Source organism: Varroa jacobsoni, unplaced genomic scaffold (assembly GCF_002532875.2).
Source record: "Varroa jacobsoni isolate VJ856 unplaced genomic scaffold, vjacob_1.0 scaffold_433, whole genome shotgun sequence".
NCBI lineage: Eukaryota > Metazoa > Arthropoda > Arachnida > Mesostigmata > Varroidae > Varroa > Varroa jacobsoni.
This window is the reverse complement of record NW_019213335.1, coordinates 37,206-51,146: the sequence shown is the minus strand read 5'-3', so window position 1 is coordinate 51,146 and position 13,941 is coordinate 37,206. Positions and strand designations below refer to the sequence as shown.

The window sequence follows — 13,941 nt, the reverse complement described above, 5'->3', positions numbered from 1 at the left end:
GAACGATACGAGCAATTTGTAAAAATACGCCCTAGACCATTGTCGGTAGAAACGAGTACAGAAACACATCAAGTTCAATTGCAGCTATAAAAATAATAAAAGCTTCATTTCATCGAAGCATCATCTTCACGTTTCTTTATGTTTAAAGTTCTACCATTAATCAAACAGATGAGCAGTTAATTTTGTTCGAATGAAGTCACAAACACAATAGTCGAAAGTCGAATGCTGGTCGTATGAAGTTATGTATTCAAACCAGACTATTTGATTGCTTCATGGTCTATATACGACGCCATAGTTGTCTTTCAGAGTGAACGAAAGCAGGCCAGTCAGGACCAGTTTTTCCTTGTGTAGATACGGCTCCCTAGGGGCTGTTTTGATAGAAAAATTATTGGCAATTCTACGCATGCATATACTTTGCTTGCCTGATTTGACGTTAATCTGATGCTGAGTTCCTAACCCGATAGGCCTAGGCAGTGATAGATTTGTATAGGGTGAAGCTGCTTCTATAGGTCATCTGAAGTTGAACCAACCTTTTCTACAAGCCGTTCCGTATGAATTTTGCCATGCGTTCCTCGTTCGGAAAGATACGTGTTTGCTCGAAAGGATGCAGATGTTCCCAGGCCATATTGTTGTATATGCAATTTGCTCAGTCAATATTATCATTAGATTTTGGCCATAATGGCTCTAAATGTCTCGCATTCAAGTCTTTATTAGTGAATGTTCGCCGTTAAAACTTAAAGAATCATTTCTGTAAAATAGTCTGATGGCTTCCTTGGGAGTTCCCTACAGCCACACACAACGAAGGTCATCGTTAACTATGAATTAATTAACCTGCAGCATGATACGATGGCTAAGCTGGCTATAGAAACGGTACCTGAAGTAAAACCCCAGTGCGTCGCTCCCTCCAGTCCTCCAACACTAATATATGCATACGACGTATACATCAACAAAAGCAATGTAATGATAGACAACCGTATCTCTACTTGGCAGTCGTCGAAGTGTAGATTTTTTCGTGATAAGCCGTTTTTTTGAAACATATTCACGATTAAGCCTATATTTTCATTGACTTGATCCGCATCGATTCGTACCGTCGATAATGCTCAGAACAGCTTCTAGCGCGCGCTGGACGTATGGCTACTGTCTACAAGCAGTGAGGACGGATAGTGATTTTGAAACAGAAACGACCTCCTTTTCATAATTCATGTCCATGCAGACATTGCCTTAATGGTTGTGATGCCTGAAAATGCGTGATACACGTTCCAGTGCGGACTTCCGATCAGTTCTTATTGAAAAAACAAGCAGAAGGAAATATGAATGCGAGGGCAGCAGAGAGATACCTCGTGTTTGTGGTTAGTGAACTCAAAGCTACCAGCCTGCGATTTCAAAGTTGTCTTACGTCACGTGTTTCTCCTGTCTCGCTTGCATGCACCCTGTATAGTACTGGTATGTATATGCAGAAAGGACACTGGGATCGAGACGTATCTGTATTTCCATTCCGTGGACGTGCGAACCTTGGTATTCGGTATCCTGGATGCCTGGTATTCGGAGCCGTCTGGCTTCGGAGCCGTTCAATGTAATGGTTTCTATTAGTTGTGTTGTGTTCAACCATTTGTTATTTGTTTTTCCCTTTTTTACCAGCTTGTAAATGGGGCATGCCAATAGCATTAAGATGGGCATATATCAGCTCACCTGACTGTTTTATGTATACAAAACTGGCATTTAAGCGTAGATTTGTACTGCAGACTTTTGCTGTACTTAGTAAGGCATTGAAATGAGACGACTGCTTAAACTTAAGCATATAACTTAAAACGATGTTTTTATTACTTTGAATACATTATTAAAATTGAAAAAGAAATACATAAGAGATACGTTACATAATAATTGCTATGTGTGAGGTTAACTTGGAAAGAAGAAGGCTTACTATTCACCACAGCAATGCATTTTACAGTAAAGATTGAAGAAAATGCAATGTTCTTCATCGAAGTCCATGTTTTTATATAGTCCACGGGTAAATCTATTAGTATTAGCATCGACTTCTAGATGTTGGTGTTTTTCTAAAATCCTCAGCTCCGAAAATCTCCTTAAATCTCTAAATCTCAGTTTCGCTACTTGAACGTTTGCTCTCGAGTGACCCTTCCTAAAAGTCAGATCATCGGTTCAAATATTTCTCACATATTGGTAGATGCTTAAAAATAGCCGATATGTAAACTGTAAAATAAAGTGCTGTGATGAATTTTGAACATATAAAGCTTCTTTTTTTTATAAACTAAGTTTTTTACAATTATTAACAAAATGTAATGTGTTGAAGCTATCGAAATAAGGTTCATAAAAACAAAATAATATAGGCATTCAACAATGAGCCCTCATTGACCTGATGATACACAGATCAGCATACTTCCAGTGGGACAATGGTAACCGATCTGCAATAACTTCATTTTCAGTATTATAAGCAGCGTGAGTTAACATTGTCTTGTAAAATAAATCTTCGTTGGTATCTTATTCGAATAATAATATAATATGTCTTTTTCTGTTAGCTTGTTCACAGGCCATAGTGACCCGCTATAGCTCTTAGGAAAGATTGAAATAACAACGAGAGACGGAAGGCTTCTTACAGCCACCGGATGTCCGGTATAAAGACAAAACAAACGAGCAGAGAGCTATAACTTCGAAGCACCCTCTCTTAGCAAAAGGCCGATAGTTGACGTGCTAGGTCTATTGGCAAAACCAATACATTACTTCGACAAGGATGATGTGCCTCCGACGCAGCGTTCTATTCTACTAGTAATCGTTTTTTACTAAGAATGCTCCTGGTTGTCTGGCCTATATATATATATAGAGTGAAGATATATCCAGTAGTGAAATAACAGAATTAAACTGAATGAAGCCTAACGAGCTCGTTGAGTGCTGTAGTGATATCCGTGATCGGATCTTCAACAGGATACTTAGCTGTGAAGTTTTGTGCCCATATCGTTGACTATTGAAGGCAGTGCCCCCTTCACCTATGTAGTAGCAAGGAATTTTTACTGCAGTATTGGTATGTATTTAAAGTCACCTAAAGAAATAGTTTTACCTTAATATTGATATCTTTTACATATTCTAACACAATTATAAATAAAGCTAAATCGTATTTATTAGACCTCCTGCCACTTAGGAGATGGCTCGATTTTTTTCATCAGCCTCCATGAGCTTATGATACATTGTCCATGTGGTTGAAAAAAATTTGTGTAACGAAGTATTTAATATTCGCTCCGTCCTCTGAATTTTTCAAAACATGATTTTCACGTACGTTCTCTAATTTCTGCTCGCCCAAAGTTCTGCTTGACTGCGCTCGCTCAGGTAAAACATGTAGACAGATACACTCAGCTAAATCAGCGGTTAGCGAATTTTCATCTTGTATTTTAAGAGTTATCCTTTGGTGGTATTGGGTTAAACGAGACGATCGCTACGGAAATTATCCCCTCTAGCTACTTTCTTTGCTGGCGAGCTATGCTCGGTCGCTGAAGCGCTACAAAGGCTCATATTGAAGATTAGCCTCCGACCGCTATTGGCTGGTGTCCGTACATCTATAACCGGAAAAAGACGAGGGCCGCTGGCTTGCGCGCCTTCTATGTCGAAAACACTCTTTCGTTCATCAATCACCAAAGCTACAGACTCAATTTGATATCCCTCTTTAGCAACACGCCGGCTGCAAGATTCCATAAAACTGCCTCTATATGTATGGATTTGTGCGAGATACCGTGCAGCAAAACTAGCCCTGAAACCAGCTCTGGGGCCGCCGCATATAGTCCCACTGAGGCTAGAGCTGACCGGGGGGACAGGAAAGAAGACAGGAAAATTTACTTCATTGACTTTGCAACGGAGACAGGTTGCATCATCATGGTGAATTACAAGTGAGTATATCTGCGTGTACCGTGAATCTGTAGGTGTGTACTACGACCTCGCGTGCAATGGAACTTGCTTTTCTACGGCATAGCTTTCTATCTATGGTGAATGTGTAGGGGAATTTGCAAGTGGTTATTACGCCACTATATCTTCGTGCGCCTTATGTACCGAAGGGCGGCCCTATGGTGTTCATCGATTTATTGAGTAAACATACGGACTGCAGATACGGCAGTGCAGCATCACTGCGATCGGCAGCCGTCTACAAGAGTCTTGTAGAAAGAATCTATTACGCGTATTATCTATTTCCGCAGCATGCCGTACTGCTATGGTGTAACACGACCAAAACTGTATCCTGAATGTATTGAAGACAACGGGAAGAACATACGGGGCCGGAGTAAATATAGGATCGTTATAGCCAGCTTCACTTGTGCTTTGTCGTGTACCTCTTACCCATTCCCGACTGCAATTGAACATACTGATATGCATCAAAATGTGTATATTTCACCAGCAAGAAATTGTCAACCAGAGTCAACCAGTCAGTCTCTTTCCGTAACCGAACGGCAAAAGATCATTCTTCTAAGATAAGTTCACTGCATGTGTACCGTCGTCATGATAGATAAGACAACGAAACTAGGAAAATATAATTATACATACAGAACGGTGGTTAAACGCCCTGTTTGATTATGCGGATATAATCGGAAATAATACTTTTCTTTTTATTTCCGATATGATAACAAACTTATTAGCAAACTTATATTACGCTTTTGAAATATCGAACTGATTTAAAGTTCTTCCGCAAAGGACGCTTCCGAAATTTCGTTTCTTTGATAGGTTGACCAGTTAACTAAACAACTTAAACTGCTTATGATTTATTTTTAACCTACACAAATTTCTGTTGACCGAATTTTATCTAAATTCAGCGAAATTGTTTACAAGATTAGCATAGAAAGCGTAAGAAGCGACCAGAAAATGGAAGAACAACAATGTCTCTTACATTAAACAAAAAAATAATAGATCTAACTGACGCATATTTCCATATACCTTACAACAGCCCTTCTCGTTAGGTACAGGAAGTTACCGAAGTCGGAGAGACTGCGATGTAATAATAAATATCGAAAAAAAGAAAGTCAATATAAATAGTACATCTCGAAAAATTAATGTATTAAATAACAATAGGAAAATATTTTTTTTTATATACTAATAAACAATGGTCTAAGAGAAAACATTTCGAACCTTTTTTTTATCTTTAGATCTTGAACCCGGCTATAGTACAACTAAGGGATGTCGATAAATTTATGCCCCTTACACATCTCTATTTCCTACGTAATTCAAAAAAAAATTGAAGGGTTCAGTTTGTCTGGAAAACTAGATTTAATCTCACGGTTTCTGCTAGAATTAAGCGTTTATATTAGCAGCGCAGTGTTAAAGCTGTTCTATTTTCTTGAGTTTCGATGATGACGACAGCAACGATTTCAATGACGTTCCTTCTCAATATAATATTCTGTCTATGTGGAGGTAGCAGTAGGGGGATTGGAAAGCCTCTCATCCAGGAACGTTTGCATGGCTTTGATGCTAGGGCTATCCGCTGATATATTGTGCATATATGTATGCCCCAAGGGATCACACGGTGCATCTCGAAAAGCCAACATTGTGCGTAAACTTATTAAATGCATTACGATACATTTAATTACTGAATAACTTACGGACGCTAAGTAAGCTGATTTGTTTGCGTAATGCGATGCAAATAAAGTGTTGACCTTCGCTCAAATCTGACTCAGCTTGATATTTCGAGTTTTACGTCGAACATCGTGTTCAAACATTCTAGCAGACGACTGGGCACAGCCGAAGTGTGTCTCTGCCCGGGCCGGGTTCGAACCAAGGCCATATATATATATATATATATATATATATATATATATATTCAGCGTTAAATACGTCCGCTGGCATGAAGTCGATATTTTTTGATGCTACATATTTTCCAAAATTCGTGTGTTTGAATGAAAAAAAAATGCTAAAGCTAGACCTACTTTTTTTTTATTTGTTTTTACAATAGCTTGTAAAGTAAACATCCGCGTTATGTACAACTGACCTTAGAGCTGCAGCTTGCGCATAGGCGATTTATACATTAGCTTAAAGCTAACGAAGTTAACAACTCTCGCAGTACTGATGTCCGGCGAGAAAATTTGGTGTTGATCCATCACGGCCTCAGGGTCTGGATTCAATCGAAAGTTTAGTCCAAACTGAAATAAGCACACTCAAAGCGCACACTTTTTGTAGGTAGCCGACAGGTGCTGTTCACTAGCTTTCGTTTGTTCGGAGAATAATAGGAGCTTTTTATAGGTTTACTTTTTGAATTTTTCCGCTCATTGACGGCTAAGTGCTCCACGCTATTAGAAAGCTCGTTTGTTACCATACTAGTCGATTGTCGTTGCTTTATGTAGGCTGCAAAAGTTTTATATTGAGGTTAAGATCTAAAGATGGGTGTTTTGAGTAGGAAAAAAGTCAAATTGTGCCATAGACTTTTCGCCCGGTATCGCCATTAGGTACACGGATGTCCAGGTTTGCACCTAGGCCACAGCGTGTTCATAAGATTACCAGGCAAATAGGTTACCCACTGAGCAGGAATATATGCTTATCAACAAATATTTTCGTTCAAAAATGGCCCATCGTCTCCCCCTCGTCGCATTCGAATAGCAATAGAATGGCTTTATCTGGAAGTTATGCAGCTGGCCTTTGTGGATCTATCGTCCGATTGCGTTTTACAGGACATTCACCTAAGATCAATTCTGTTTCACTTCTTGCGAAACGCTTATTTGTCTAGGTGTATTTGCGATGCTTCGAAAAGATCGTGAGGGATGTGGTTGACTTGTTGTTATTTCGGAGGCTTTGAGGTAATTGATTATACTATAGATTAGACAGGCGTGCGGTACGGCACAAGCGACGCGCTCGTCTTCGGTACTAAAAAGGAACAGAATTAGAATAGAAAAGCTAAAAACTAGAATAGGTTTGTAAGACGCGTTAAACTATGAGGTGCAGGTTACACAAATGCGATGTTGTGCTGTAACTGTGAATGGGGATCTTGCGGGCGTAAAAAAAAACGCGAACTGAGATCGTGGGTTGAATATATGTTAGGAGGAACGAACAGAATATAATTAGATATCGAATTAGGACGCGAGATAGCTAGAGGGACGAAGTACACGCCTACGAGATTAAAGTCGTAATTGTAGAGTATTTTGTGGCACACACTTAGTACGTGATACAAGCTATCTTTTAGCAATATGGTGCAGCACGAGTGCATTTCATGATCTGATTGGAAAATCACGGAAACAATTGCGATCGCTAAGCACACTGCGAGAAGCTATCAATTATACGTGAAATAGATATAGAACACGTAATGTTATTCAGCAGTCGTTCTTACCATATGTATAGAGAATTTTCATACGAGTACCGTCGAGCATATTTGCAGTTTTATTGAAAAGGTGGTTAGAGAATCCCTGGTACGACGGCTTGTCTTTTTCTTTGAGGTTGAGGCGAAATGCGTTATGCAGACCAGACATCATTGAATTGTGCTTTGTCTGGTAGCGTGGGACTCTCACCCACTAAACCCTGGACCTCTTCATCAGCTTGGGCCATGGTTCGGGATATATTTGATATTACTTCGAAACCAACGGCGGCTTACCTAATACCAAATAAACAGCCCGTCAAGTTAAAAGTAAAGAAAGTCAGTTATTACAATTAGTACGTCTTAATTTAGCAACTTTTGTATGCGATGGACACTTTCTTCCAGTTAACACTCTTTACATATCATCTAGGTCATAAGTGACACTCGCTCATCTTCATAGTCCGCCCGTCATCCTAAGTGAACGCTTGTCATCCATGTTCTGCTTGGCGTAGCATCCTCCTCAGTATATTGTATAGCTACGGACAACAGCGAAAAACATTCATAAGCTGTGTAGTATGTCAATCTGCCATTTCTTTCATTCTGACTACTTCATTTAAGCCGATAGTCCTTGATTTAGAGGAAGAAAAGGAGGGCAATTGGTGTGGCACGATAGAGGCGGTATACGTCGGGTTATAGGTTTAACAGCATATAGAGTTCTGTGGAATCAGACGCCACCGCTGGCTGTCTTACGGCCATGTTGAATGCTTGAGTAAACGAGGAGAAGAAAACAGGGAAGAGCTTTTGATGCTTGTGAAAATGCTCGACAAGAGTGATGACAAAAACGATCAAGCAAAAAAGAAACTCGCACCAGAAAACGGTGTAACGTCCACATTTAGCGTTACAGACCGCTAAGTCAAGAAGGACAATTTTGAAGATCTCGCCGAATCAACACTGTGTATATATATGAGATTGGATTTTGTTGAGCTGTTCACTCCTGTTATTCAATCATTGTCTAAGTAAAAATGTACAGCGTTCAAATTTTAGTAGTCAAGTGAAGTCTAACAGCGTAACGTAGTTGTTTATCCTGTGCAATGACATGACCTCGAAGTAGCATCCATGGATGGCTACGCATCCTATGGGACGGTGGGCTAAACATAGCAAGCCGAATGCGCACTCAAGTGAGTCATAAAAATAATTCAATGATACAGTTGCTATATACCGGATACTAGAGCTTGTCGTGTCGCCATTTACCTTTTTTTTAAAATTTTTTTGAACAGCTATCCGCTCGACACAAAATAATCGCGAAATTTCTTTACACGAAACTTAACATAACGGGGTTGTTTTTTTTTTCAAATTACATTCTTTAAACCCCACAAGTATGTAAATCCTTCAATGTTAGGTATAGCAATAAATTTTTCATTTTTATGATTCATTTATTTTTTCATTATTTTTTACAGTCCAAATGAACAACCGTCAAGAAATAGTGTTCATACGCCTGAAATATTTGAAATGAATTAACTAAAGGATGCATACTGGAACAGACGTAATCTTTAGAAGTCAAATTATACTGTGGAATTTTTATACTATGGAAATTAATTTTACCTTGAAGAAAAACACGGTAACAAAAATTAATTAAAATGATCTAATAAAAGCTAGAGGTGTTTCTGCAATAATCGAAATTAACCGGGGAATACGATAGATATTTGTAGAACGATACGATACTGACGAGATCTACGCTCACCGATCTTTAGAAGATATAATCTTATATTGTGGTCCTTCTATTACGAAGGCTCAAACAAGACACATTTTTATAGTTAACAATTAAAACAAAAGCGAGTTATATCATCAAACGCATATGACGGTGACGTAAAATTTTATGAATGAATGCCAAATGAACTGTTGGCTTTATTCCGTGTAGTATGATGGCCTGTGTGGGCATGAAGACGTGTGACACAGTCCGCTTTGTTCTTTCTGGACGCCCGGGTAACCTTAGATTGTATATGTACGTGGTGTGCTGTATATTGCATTTGCGATATTGTTTTACCTTCTACTCGTCACGTATGTACGTACACCTGTACGTGCGTGTTGCATAAGGACGTAATAATACATAAATGGCGCCCATAAAAGAGCAATGTGTTTTACTGGCGTAAGCATCTACGGCTACTGAAGGCGTTACGTCCTTCAGACTCAGCGCAGGTCGGCTGGCTGGCTGGCTGGCTGTCTGTCTGTCTGTCTGTCTGTCTACTATGCCCAGCGAAAAGTTCATTTTCGAGCCAAAATGATTGGGCTGGTGTACGGGGATCCTCTAGCTTATGGATACCCAATATAACCGAGTGAACTTCCTCTGCTAATGTTCGCTACAGATCTTCATACCACTAAAAGAGGAGAGATTCGAGTGTCGTAAAGAAACGGGTTTAGACGGTCATCCTCAAACTGGCCGGAGAGAAAAGCACAAGTACAATATCAGCTAATGTTCTATACGAGAGAGGCGCATACATGGTTGCGTAAATCGGCGTTTTTATGCTTCCCCATACGAACATTACTCGATCGACGTACAGTCAGTCCGTTATTTGTTGAGATAGGGCACGTCATATGTTCCAGCGATTCACTTGAACTTGAAAAACTGTTACTTAACTAAGAAAAAATAGATTGACAGTTATCAATACCGTAAGTAATACTGATTCACTATCCGCATCATATAGCATACTACTTTACTCGTGATCCATTTACCCCTCTCCCCCCCCCCCGCCCCACCCACTGAAGAAGCGCATAACGAGGTTTGCTTTCTGCTACAATACAAATTTATACGTAACACGTACAACTATACGGTTAGGATATGCGTATATGTAAAATTTTTATTTTTTTTAGTTCATATTTAGTTATCGCCTTTATTATAGATACGTATTTAACTAATATCGAAGTAAATAGAATAGTTAATATGTTGTAGTGGCGATGATAAGTAAGTGTGTTTGTCGCATTTGCAAGCAACGATTGGATCTTAGGCGTACGCCTTCTTATAGCTCAGTCCTAATAGCATTTTCGAATTGAGCTGTTTAACCAGAATCTAGCCAGTTAAGCTATAAGTGAAACGATGGAGGTCGAACGCTGCTGAAGTGAGACTATTTTTTGCCATAGAGTTCGTACTAAGTGCATAGGGCGCTTCAACTTCAGCCGCTTATCGGTAAACCATCATCTTTGGGCAGAGTGTTACTAAATTATAGATAATCAAGAAATATAACTAGTGCATATCCTAAAATTTTCTTACATTATAGAAGTCACATTGACTTTAAGCTCAAAAGTAAAAGAAAAAGTCTCTGAATATATATACACACACACACACACACACACACACACCAACACACACACACACACACACACCGACGATCAGTGGGCCGTCCCATCATTTCCTTTGGACCCGATTTATATTATGATTAATCAACGAGTTTCTAAACAACTAAAACTCCTATAAAGAAAATGTCTGTTTTAAAAAAACCTGAATAATTTTAAGAAGAGCAATGACTCCACCAATATCAATTTGAGAAAGCTTGCAGTTTATCATCGACATCATATATATATATGTATGTATGTATGAAGGGTATATATACATATGAAGGGTATATAAGCATATGAAAGGTATATATACATATGAGCGGTACCTTCTTTATTAAACAGGTAATTCAATTCATTAGAGTTAACGAAGCGCACGCTGGCAGAAACAAGGTTTCGTTTATCTTATCAGCAACCCGTATCATAAAATCATTCACTGTTTACGGAATTCCGAATCCCGACATGGCCCCTAGATGTTCTACCAATAAAATTTTGAACCTCTATAACGAAATAACAAAAAAATCTGTCGACTAGGCACAAGCAAATGTTAGTCCAGCACTAGGATACGCGAATGGGTTATTGATTGCTTCGAGTCACTTGTTTTAATACAGTACGATGTGTCTGCGGAAGGGGAGTAAAAACTGGAGAATCCTATGTATCCTATCGTATCCTGTAATCCTATCGAGTTCCCCGATATGCTTCTGCTGCCCCGTTATGGACACGGGTACAACATGTGAAGATGGCTGGGTCAAATGCCCGAAGAAGCGATTGGACCATGTGGAAACGAAAGGTCTTATTCAAGATTTCGCCATGATACATGGAACACCCCAAGGTATTTTCGTGCTAGTGTTGACCGCTGTATAGACTCGAGCTAAACAAGAAATAATTATTGTTGTTGTTGTTGTCCCGCTTGAAAACGTCGAGCGATTTTTTTGACTAGTCTAATTATGTTCTATTCTGAATTTCCATTTATGATTTGGCTGGTATCTCAATGGTAGTGCGCATGGGACGATTAGTATGTCTAGAAAAATGGGCGTAAAGAAAAAGCAACTATTCTATTAATCTCATTTCGACTATCATATAGCATATACGATAGCGTTGTTCAGGATGATGGGATTATATTAGTGTAAAAGGCTAGCAATGATCATTCTGCGAAATATCTGGAGTACGTTATATAGTGTTCGTTATAGCCTCGTCATATTCGAAGCTGACCGTCTTTCACTTCGCCGAGTAGCTAAAGCTGTGTCAAAGGTTGATTACCAAAAGGCTGCTAGCGTACCAGTACAACCGAAAAGCCCAACCAAAACGAAAAACCTAAAACAATTTTACGGAACAGAAAAAGCTTGCGGAATCATTTAGGGCTCCATGCGTTACGCCTGAGCGACAACCTGACCTGCTTCTGTATTCGATGATCGAACGCGGTAAACGTAAATTTTTCTTCCGTTTTTTTGTTGGTGCACCCTGCGTTGTTACTGGACGATTCCGAACGCTCGATTCCGATACGAGCAGCATATACTAATACAAATGGGTATGGGCCGATTTCTATCACTATATCTGTGTACTTGACCATTACTTTATAGCAATTGACGGATACGTACTTTTAGTCGCAGTGGTAGTTTAGTAGTTAACTAGTAGGCAATGGTTAACTACGGTTGTATTGTCATATAGGAACTATTTAGCTAGCATGACGTTGCGTCACTAAGTAGAACTGTTATCATGTTCTCGTCAAAGATTAAGGCCAACTGTGAACCCAGCCGGCGGCGTATGAATGCCCAAGACGTGTATACCTGTGTATCGGAGCAATTTCCAACACTCCGGTAGGTTGCCTTCTTTCATAAGCCGAAATAGCGTTGTTTAGTTTCGGTGAATTGTTTTTTGTGACCCCACTAGTCACGTCAGGCCATAGCAGGTCATTTGATTGCTGCTTCCGATTACTGCCCAGACACTGGTTGCGTGTGCCAGACCCCCTGTGCAACATTCGATTTTCTGCTGGTACTCCGTTTGTGTTCGTTCATCCAACAGTAGGCGGCAGTCAAAGGAAGGCAAGCTGAGCTGAGCCCACCACGTAGTGCACTGCGAACGATGACCGCCCAACTAACTTGTCAAGGGATAGACAACCGCACGGTTAGGTCTACTATAACTTGAAGAAGGGCTTTAACGTGAGGCATAAAAATGTATGTGTTATAGAGCGGTTACGGAGCTATAAAGCACTACAGTTGGCAGAAGTCCGCTTTTATTATGAGCGAACCATCAACAGCGTTTCATAAAAATACTTTTTTTTTTTTACCTCGAATTGCGTTTTCCGGGAGTTTTTCATTCTTTCGAAATAGGCTAAAAGCGTCACGAATAGGATCACCTAGTTTGAATCATGCGTAGAAGCTAAAAAGGCAAAGCGTAAGATAACTTCTAGAATGAAAAAAGCTGCTGAACAGCCATACTGTTAGTCGAAGTTAACCAAATAAATCAAAATGTACAGTTCAGTTACAGCGTAAATTTACAAGCTACATAACATGGGTTGTTTTTGTTTTCTAAATAATCTCTTGGCCTCTTAGATATGGCAGCGCTATTTATGCAACCACCGCCAGTCAGAAGCAAAATTGAGTCATGTACTGTAAAGAAAAAGCTAAGGGCATTATTAGATTCTCGCGTGACGTGGGGAATAATGGATAAGCTGTCATTATAGTAGAAGAGTATAAAAATTTTACCCAAAGAAAGCTGGCACACAGACAATAGCTATTATGGAATAAGGTGCAGGAACACAACAGGCTTCTGTATTTCCCGCTGTTTGAGAAGAATATTTTAGGGTTTGTCTTCTTCATTTGTGTCGAATGCTAATTTAAGTCGCGATATATTTAGTTATACATATGTGATAAAATAGAGATTCCCAAATAATACAAGCAAACAACGGAGGCTTTTTTTAAGGAGGGTCAATTACATAAGCTATGAAACTACTGTTGTCAGACATATATAGATACCTTTTACTCTAAGGAAAATTAATAGGTACATTCAATGACTACTTCGATCTAAATGCCGTGCAGTTTCACGAAGCGTGTCACATCCTCGTTCGCTGCTTCATACCTCACGAGAGAGCCATCCGTTTAGGAATAATTTTCTATAAATTCTATTGGCGGGATATCTGCATTACATCGTTTTGTACTATGCTGACAAAAAGCCAACAATGAAACATTTGCAAAGCCGATAGCCTCCCGGGTAGGACTGCATTTAAGCCATCCTATTTATTTGTACAAGCATTCCTTTTGCTGACCTGTATAAATTTATTTAAAAAAAGTTGAGCAAATATATGCAACAAAATTGCCTATCGCCACTGGAACTAGTGGAGGGTGATAGTA

General features: G+C 39.4%; 1 long non-coding RNA gene across 1 annotated transcript; it reads left to right on the top strand.

The window, feature by feature from the left end:
- Window positions 1-2,293: 2,293 nt before the first annotated feature.
- Window positions 2,294-5,107, top strand: LOC111260387 (uncharacterized). Its single transcript, XR_002680313.1, has 3 exons — window positions 2,294-3,034; window positions 3,675-3,890; window positions 4,194-5,107. It is a non-coding gene; the product is annotated as an uncharacterized LOC111260387 (long non-coding RNA).
- The last annotated feature ends 8,834 nt before the right edge of the window (window positions 5,108-13,941 follow it).